Source organism: Rhinoderma darwinii, chromosome 3 (assembly GCF_050947455.1).
Source record: "Rhinoderma darwinii isolate aRhiDar2 chromosome 3, aRhiDar2.hap1, whole genome shotgun sequence".
In the NCBI taxonomy this organism is placed as follows: domain Eukaryota; kingdom Metazoa; phylum Chordata; class Amphibia; order Anura; family Rhinodermatidae; genus Rhinoderma; species Rhinoderma darwinii.
This window is the reverse complement of record NC_134689.1, coordinates 107,844,968-107,852,115: the sequence shown is the minus strand read 5'-3', so window position 1 is coordinate 107,852,115 and position 7,148 is coordinate 107,844,968.

The following is a 7,148-nucleotide window of genomic DNA, read 5'->3' as shown; positions in this document are numbered from 1 at the left end:
TGGTGGTAGGTCCCGGTGGGGGCCAGCGGGAGCAACCTGCATCCTCATGCCCAGCCAGAGTTCCAGGGTGATTGGTGGTAGGTCCCGGTGGGGGGGCAGCGGGAGCAACCTGCATCCTCATGCCCAGCCAGAGTTCCAGGGTGATTGGTGGTAGGTCCCGGTGGGGTGGAAGGGGGTCAGCGGGAGCAACCTGCATCCCTATGCCCAGCCAGAGTTCCAGGGTGATTGGTGGTAGGTCCCGGTGGGGGGGCAGCGGGAGCAACCTACATCCCTATGCCCAGCCAGAGTTCCAGGGTGATTGGTGGTAGGTCCCGGTGGGGGGGCAGCGGGAGCAACCTACATCCCTATGCCCAGCCAGAGTTCCAGGGTGATTGGTGGTAGGTCCCGGTGGGGGCCAGCGGGAGAAACCTACATCCCCATGCCCAGCCAGAGTTCCAGGGTGATTGGTGGTAGGTCCCGGTGGGGGCCAGCGGGAGCAACCTGCATCCTCATGCCCAGCCAGAGTTCCAGGGTGATTGGTGGTAGGTCCCGGTGGGGGGGCAGCGGGAGCAACCTGCATCCCTATGCCCAGCCAGAGTTCCAGGGTGATTGGTGGTAGGTCCCGGTGGGGGGGCAGCGGGAGCAACCTGCATCCCCATGCCCAGCCAGAGTTCCAGGGTGATTGGTGGTAGGTCCCGGTGGGGGGGCAGCGGGAGAAACCTACATCCCCATGCCCAGCCAGAGTTCCAGGGTGATTGGTGGTAGGTCCCGGTGGGGGGGCAGCGGGAGCAACCTGCATCCCTATGCCCAGCCAGAGCTCCAGGGTGATTGGTGGTAGGTCCCGGTGGGGGGGCAGCGGGAGCAACCTGCATCCTCATGCCCAGCCAGAGTTCCAGGGTGATTGGTGGTAGGTCCCGGTGGGGGGGGCAGCGGGAGCAACCTGCATCCCTATGCCCAGCCAGAGCTCCAGGGTGATTGGTGGTAGGTCCCGGTGGGGGCCAGCGGGAGAAACCTACATCCCCATGCCCAGCCAGAGTTCCAGGGTGATTGGTGGTAGGTCCCGGTGGGGGGGCAGCGGGAGCAACCTGCATCCCCATGCCCAGCCAGAGTTCCAGGGTGATTGGTGGTAGGTCCCGGTGGGGTGGAAGGGGAGCAGCGGGAGCAACCTGCATCCCTATGCCCAGCCAGAGTTCCAGGGTGATTGGTGGTAGGTCCCGGTGGGGGGGCAGCGGGAGCAACCTGCATCCCCATGCCCAGCCAGAGTTCCAGGGTGATTGGTGGTAGGTCCCGGTTGGGTGGAAGGGGAGCAGCGGGAGCAACCTGCATCTCCATGCCCAGACAGAGTTCCAGGGTGATTGCAGGTAGGTCCCGGTGGGGGGGCAGCGGGAGCAACTTGCATCCCCATGCCCATCCAGAGTTCCAGGATGATTGCAGGTATGTCCCGGTGGGGTGGAAGGGGGGGCAGCGGGAGCAACCTGCATCCCCATGCCCAGCCAGAGTTCCAGGGTGACTGGTGGTAGGTCCCGGTGGAGTGGAAGGGGGTCAGCGGGAGCAACCTGCATCCCCATGCCCAGCCAGAGTTCCAGGGTGATTGCTGGAAGGACCCGGTGGGGGGGCAGCGGGAGCAACTTGCATCCCCATGCCCAGCCAGAGTTCCAGGGTGATTGCTGGTAGGTCCCGGTGGGGTGGAAGGGGGTCAGCGGGAGCAACCTGCATCCCCATGCCCAGCTAGAGTTCCAGGGTGATTGCTGGTTGGTCCCGGTGGGGGGGGCAGCGGGAGCAACCTGCATCCCCATGCCCAGCCAGAGTTCCAGGGCGATTGCTGGTAGGTCCCGGTGGGGTGGAAGGGGGAGCAACCCGCATCTCCATGCCCAGCCAGAGTTCCAGGGTGATTGCTGGTAGGTCCCGGTGGGGTGGAAGGGGGGCAGCGGGAGCAACCTGCATCCCCATGCCCAGCCAGAGTTCCAGGGTGATTGCTGGTAGGTCCCGGTGGGGTGGAAGGGGAGCAGCGGGAGCAACCTGCATCCCCATGACCATCAGAGTTCCAGGGTGATTGCAGGTAGGTCCGGGTGGGGGCCAGCGGGAGCAACTTGCATCCCCATGCCCAGCCAGAGTTCCAGGGTGATTGCTGGTAGGTCCCGGTGGGGTGGAAGGGGGGGCAGCGGGACCAACCTGTGTCCCTATGCCCAGCCAGAGTTCCAGAGTGATTGCAGGTAGGTCCCGGTGGGGTGGAAGGGGGTCAGCGGGAGCAAACCGCATCCCCATGCCCAGCCAGAGTTCCAGGGTGATTGCAGGTAGGTCCCGGTGGGGTGGAAGGGGGGGCAGCGGGACCAACCTGTGTCCCTATGCCCAGCCAGAGTTCCAGAGTGATTGCAGGTAGGTCCCGGTGGGGTGGAAGGGGGTCAGCGGGAGCAAACCGCATCCCCATGCCCAGCCAGAGTTCCAGGGTGATTGCAGGTAGGTCCCGGTGGGGTGGAAGGGGGGGCAGCGGGACCAACCTGTGTCCCTATGCCCAGCCAGAGTTCCAGAGTGATTGCAGGTAGGTCCCGGTGGGGTGGAAGGGGGTCAGCGGGAGCAAACCGCATCCCCATGCCCAGCCAGAGTTTCAGGGTGATTGCAGGTAGGTCCCGGTGGGGTGGAAGGGGGGGCAGCGGGACCAACCTGTGTCCCTATGCCCAGCCAGAGTTCCAGAGAGATTGCAGGTAGGTCCCGGTGGGGTGGAAGGGGGTCAGCGGGAGCAAACCGCATCCCCATGCCCAGCCAGAGTTCCAGGGTGATTGCAGGTAGGTCCCGGTGGGGTGGAAGGGTGGGCAGCGGGACCAACCTGTGTCCCTATGCCCAGCCAGAGTTCCAGAGTGATTGCAGGTAGGTCCCGGTGGGGTGGAAGGGGGTCAGCGGGAGCAAACCGCATCCCCATGCCCAGCCAGAGTTCCAGGGTGATTGCAGGTAGGTCCCGGTGGGGTGGAAGGGGGGGCAGCGGGACCAACCTGTGTCCCTATGCCCAGCCAGAGTTCCAGAGTGATTGCAGGTAGGTCCCGGTGGGGTGGAAGGGGGTCAGCGGGAGCAACTTGCATCCCCATGCCCAGCCAGAGAACCAGGGTGATTGCTGGTAGGTAAGGAGATCCATTTGGTGACCAAACAGCAGTGAAAATAAAAAGGCCCAAATGTCAAAGAATGACACTTTTAATACTGAAAGTGAAACATTTAAAATCAAGTTAAAGTGGGGTATGTTCAGAAATGTCAGAGACGGTAATGAGCAGCAGAGGCAGGCCGGGGCAGAGTTCCAGGGCCAGGGGTGTGACGGCAGGCAGCGTAGGCCGGGGCAGAGTTCCAGGGCGGTGGGGAGAGGACTAGGCCTCAAATCCAAGGAGATCCATTTGGTGACTAAACAGCAGTGACAATAAAAAGGCCCAAATGCCAAAGAATGACACTTTTAATACTGAAAGTGAAACATTTAAAATCAAGTTAAAGTGGGGTATGTTCAGAAATGTCAGAGACGGTAATGAGCAGCAGAGGCAGGCCGGGGCAGAGTTCCAGGGCCAGGGGTGTGACGGCAGGCAGCGTAGGCCGGGGCAGAGTTCCAGGGCGGTGGGGAGAGGACTAGGCCTCAAATCCAAGGAGATCCATTTGGTGACTAAACAGCAGTGACAATAAAAAGGCCCAAATGCCAAAGAATGACACTTTTAATACTGAAAGTGAAACATTTAAAATCAAGTTAAAGTGGGGTATGTTCAGAAATGTCAGAGACGGTAATGAGCAGCAGAGGCAGGCCGGGGCAGAGTTCCAGGGCCAGGGGTGTGACGGCAGGCAGCGTAGGCCGGGGCAGAGTTCCAGGGCGGTGGGGAGAGGACTAGGCCTCAAATCCAAGGAGATCCATTTGGTGACCAAGCAGCAGTGAAACTGAAAAGGCCCAAATGTCAAAGAATGGCATTTCTGCTACTGAAAGTGAAACATTTGAAAGTGAAACATTTAAAATCAAGTTAAAGTGGGGTATGTTCAAAAATGTCAGAGGCGGTAGTGAACAGCAGAGGCAGACCGTGGCAGAGTTCCAGGGCCAGGGGTGTGACGGCAGGCAGCGTAGGCCGGGGCAGAGTTCCAGGGCGGTGGGGAGAGGACTAGGCCTCAATCCAAGGAGATCCATTTGGTGACCAAGCAGCAGTGACAATAAAAAGGCCCAAATGTCAAAGAATGCCATTTCTGCTACTGAAAGTGAAACATTTGAAAGTGAAACATTTAAAATCAAGTTAAAGTGGGGTATGTTCACAAATGTCAGAGGCGGTGGTGAGCAGCAGAGGCAGGCCGGGGCAGAGTTCCAGGGCCAGGGGGTGACGGCAGGCAGCGTAGGCCGGGGCAGAGTTCCAGGGCGGTGGGGAGAGGACTAGGCCTCAATCCAAGGAGATCCATTTGGTGACCAAGCAGCAGTGAAACTGAAAAGGCCCAAATGTCAAAGAATGGCATTTCTGCTACTGAAAGTGAAACATTTGAAAGTGAAACATTTAAAATCAAGTTAAAGTGGGGTATGTTCAAAAATGTCAGAGGCGGTAGTGAACAGCAGAGGCAGACCGTGGCACAGTTCCAGGGCCAGAGTGTGACACTGTCCGCCGATAGATAACCCTTTGCACATTATCGTCATCATCATTATCAGCAGCAGTTGCTGTCAGCCAGCTCCAGAGTGTATGAGCGGGGTGTGCTGCCCATTGCAGCCCGGGGTAGAGGAGCCGTATGCAAGCTGTGCATGCCCGGTGGCAACAGTGTATGAGCTCCACAGCGCCAGCGGGGGGGGGGGGGGTCCCACTATGTCCCAAGCCGCCTGACATGTACTTCCGGTCGGCTAGGAGGTGGCATGTCACCTGGGCTGTCAGCCAGCCCCAGAGTGTATGAGCGGCGTGTGCCTGCACCCGTGGGGGGGATACAGGAGCCATGGGGAAGCTGTGCAAGACCGGGGGCAGCCGTGTAGGTGCTCTGCAGCGCCCGCTGTGGACTTCCAGGGCAAGAGCGGTAGGAGCGGCCAACTCATGCCGACCTCCTGGAACTCCCCGTCGGCCTCGCTCGCGGGTCGGTCCCGCTGATTTTTCTACCTTCATAATAAAAAAATCTTTTTTTTTTTATGGCATTTTCGGAAGCCTCAAGCCAACCTGGAGTTGCACGAGCAAGGCCACCTCGGCGACTCCTTCAGAAAGCGGCCGGGAGCCAGCTCCGAGTATGAGCGGCGTGTGCCTGCCTTTTGCACCCGTGGGGGGATAGAGGGGCCCCTTGGGAGCTTGTACATGCCGGCAGCTTCCTTGTGGGAGCTCCACAGCGCCCGCGGCGAGTCCCGTTGTGTCCAGCCGGCTGACAAGCACTTCCGGTCCGCGAAGGATGCATGTCAGCGGCGGTGTGCCCGCTCCGGGTGTGAGCGGCGTGTGCCTGCCTATGGCATCCTTGGGGGGATAGAGGAGCCATGGGGAAGCCGTGCCAGCCCGGTTGCAGCCGTGTACGAGCTCCTCAGCGCCAGCGTCGGAGTTTGAGGGCTTTAGCGGTATGCACGGCCAACTCATGCCGACCTCCTGGAACTCCCCGTCGGCTTCGCTCGCGGGTCGGTCCCGCTGATTTTTCTACCTTCATAATAAAAAAATCTTTTTTTTTTTATGGCATTTTCGGAAGCCTCAAGCCCACCTGGAGTTGCACGAGCAAGGCCACCTCGGCGTCTCCTTCCGAAAGCGGCCGGGAGCCAGTTCCGAGTATGAGCGGCGTGTGCCTGCCTTTTGCACCCGTGGGGGGATAGAGGGGCCCCTTGGGAGCTTGTACATGCCGGCAGCTTCCTTGTGGGAGCTCCACAGCGCCCGCGGCGAGTCCCGTTGTGTCCAGCCGGCTGACAAGCACTTCCGGTCCGCGAAGGATGCATGTCAGCGGCGGTGTGCCCGCTCCGGGTGTGAGCGGCGTGTGCCTGCCTATGGCATCCTTGGGGGGATAGAGGAGCCATGGGGAAGCCGTGCCAGCCCGGTTGCAGCCGTGTACGAGCTCCTCAGCGCCAGCGTCGGAGTTTGAGGGCTTTAGCGGTATGCACGGCCAACTCATGCCGACCTCCTGGAACTCCCCGTCGGCTTCGCTCGCGGGTCGGTCCCGCTGATTTTTCTACCTTCATAATAAAAAAATCTTTTTTTTTTTATGGCATTTTCGGAAGCCTCAAGCCCACCTGGAGTTGCACGAGCAAGGCCACCTCGGCGTCTCCTTCCGAAAGCGGCCGGGAGCCAGTTCCGAGTATGAGCGGCGTGTGCCTGCCTTTTGCACCCGTGGGGGGATAGAGGGGCCCCTTGGGAGCTTGTACATGCCGGCAGCTTCCTTGTGGGAGCTCCACAGCGCCCGCGGCGAGTCCCGTTGTGTCCAGCCGGCTGACAAGCACTTCCGGTCCGCGAAGGATGCATGTCAGCGGCGGTGTGCCCGCTCCGGGTGTGAGCGGCGTGTGCCTGCCTATGGCATCCTTGGGGGGATAGAGGAGCCATGGGGAAGCCGTGCCAGCCCGGTTGCAGCCGTGTACGAGCTCCTCAGCGCCAGCGTCGGAGTTTGAGGGCTTTAGCGGTATGCACGGCCAACTCATGCCGACCTCCTGGAACTCCCCGTCGGCTTCGCTCGCGGGTCGGTCCCGCTGATTTTTCTACCTTCATAATAAAAAAATCTTTTTTTTTTTATGGCATTTTCGGAAGCCTCAAGCCCACCTGGAGTTGCACGAGCAAGGCCACCTCGGCGTCTCCTTCCGAAAGCGGCCGGGAGCCAGTTCCGAGTATGAGCGGCGTGTGCCTGCCTTTTGCACCCGTGGGGGGATAGAGGGGCCCCTTGGGAGCTTGTACATGCCGGCAGCTTCCTTGTGGGAGCTCCACAGCGCCCGCGGCGAGTCCCGTTGTGTCCAGCCGGCTGACAAGCACTTCCGGTCCGCGAAGGATGCATGTCAGCGGCGGTGTGCCCGCTCCGGGTGTGAGCGGCGTGTGCCTGCCTATGGCATCCTTGGGGGGATAGAGGAGCCATGGGGAAGCCATGCCAGCCCGGTTGCAGCCGTGTACGAGCTCCTCAGCGCCAGCGTCGGAGTTTGAGGGCTTTAGCGGTATGCACGGCCAACTCATGCCGACCTCCTGGAACTCCCCGTCGGTTTCGCTCGCGGGTCGGTCCCGCTGATTTTTCTACATTCATAATAA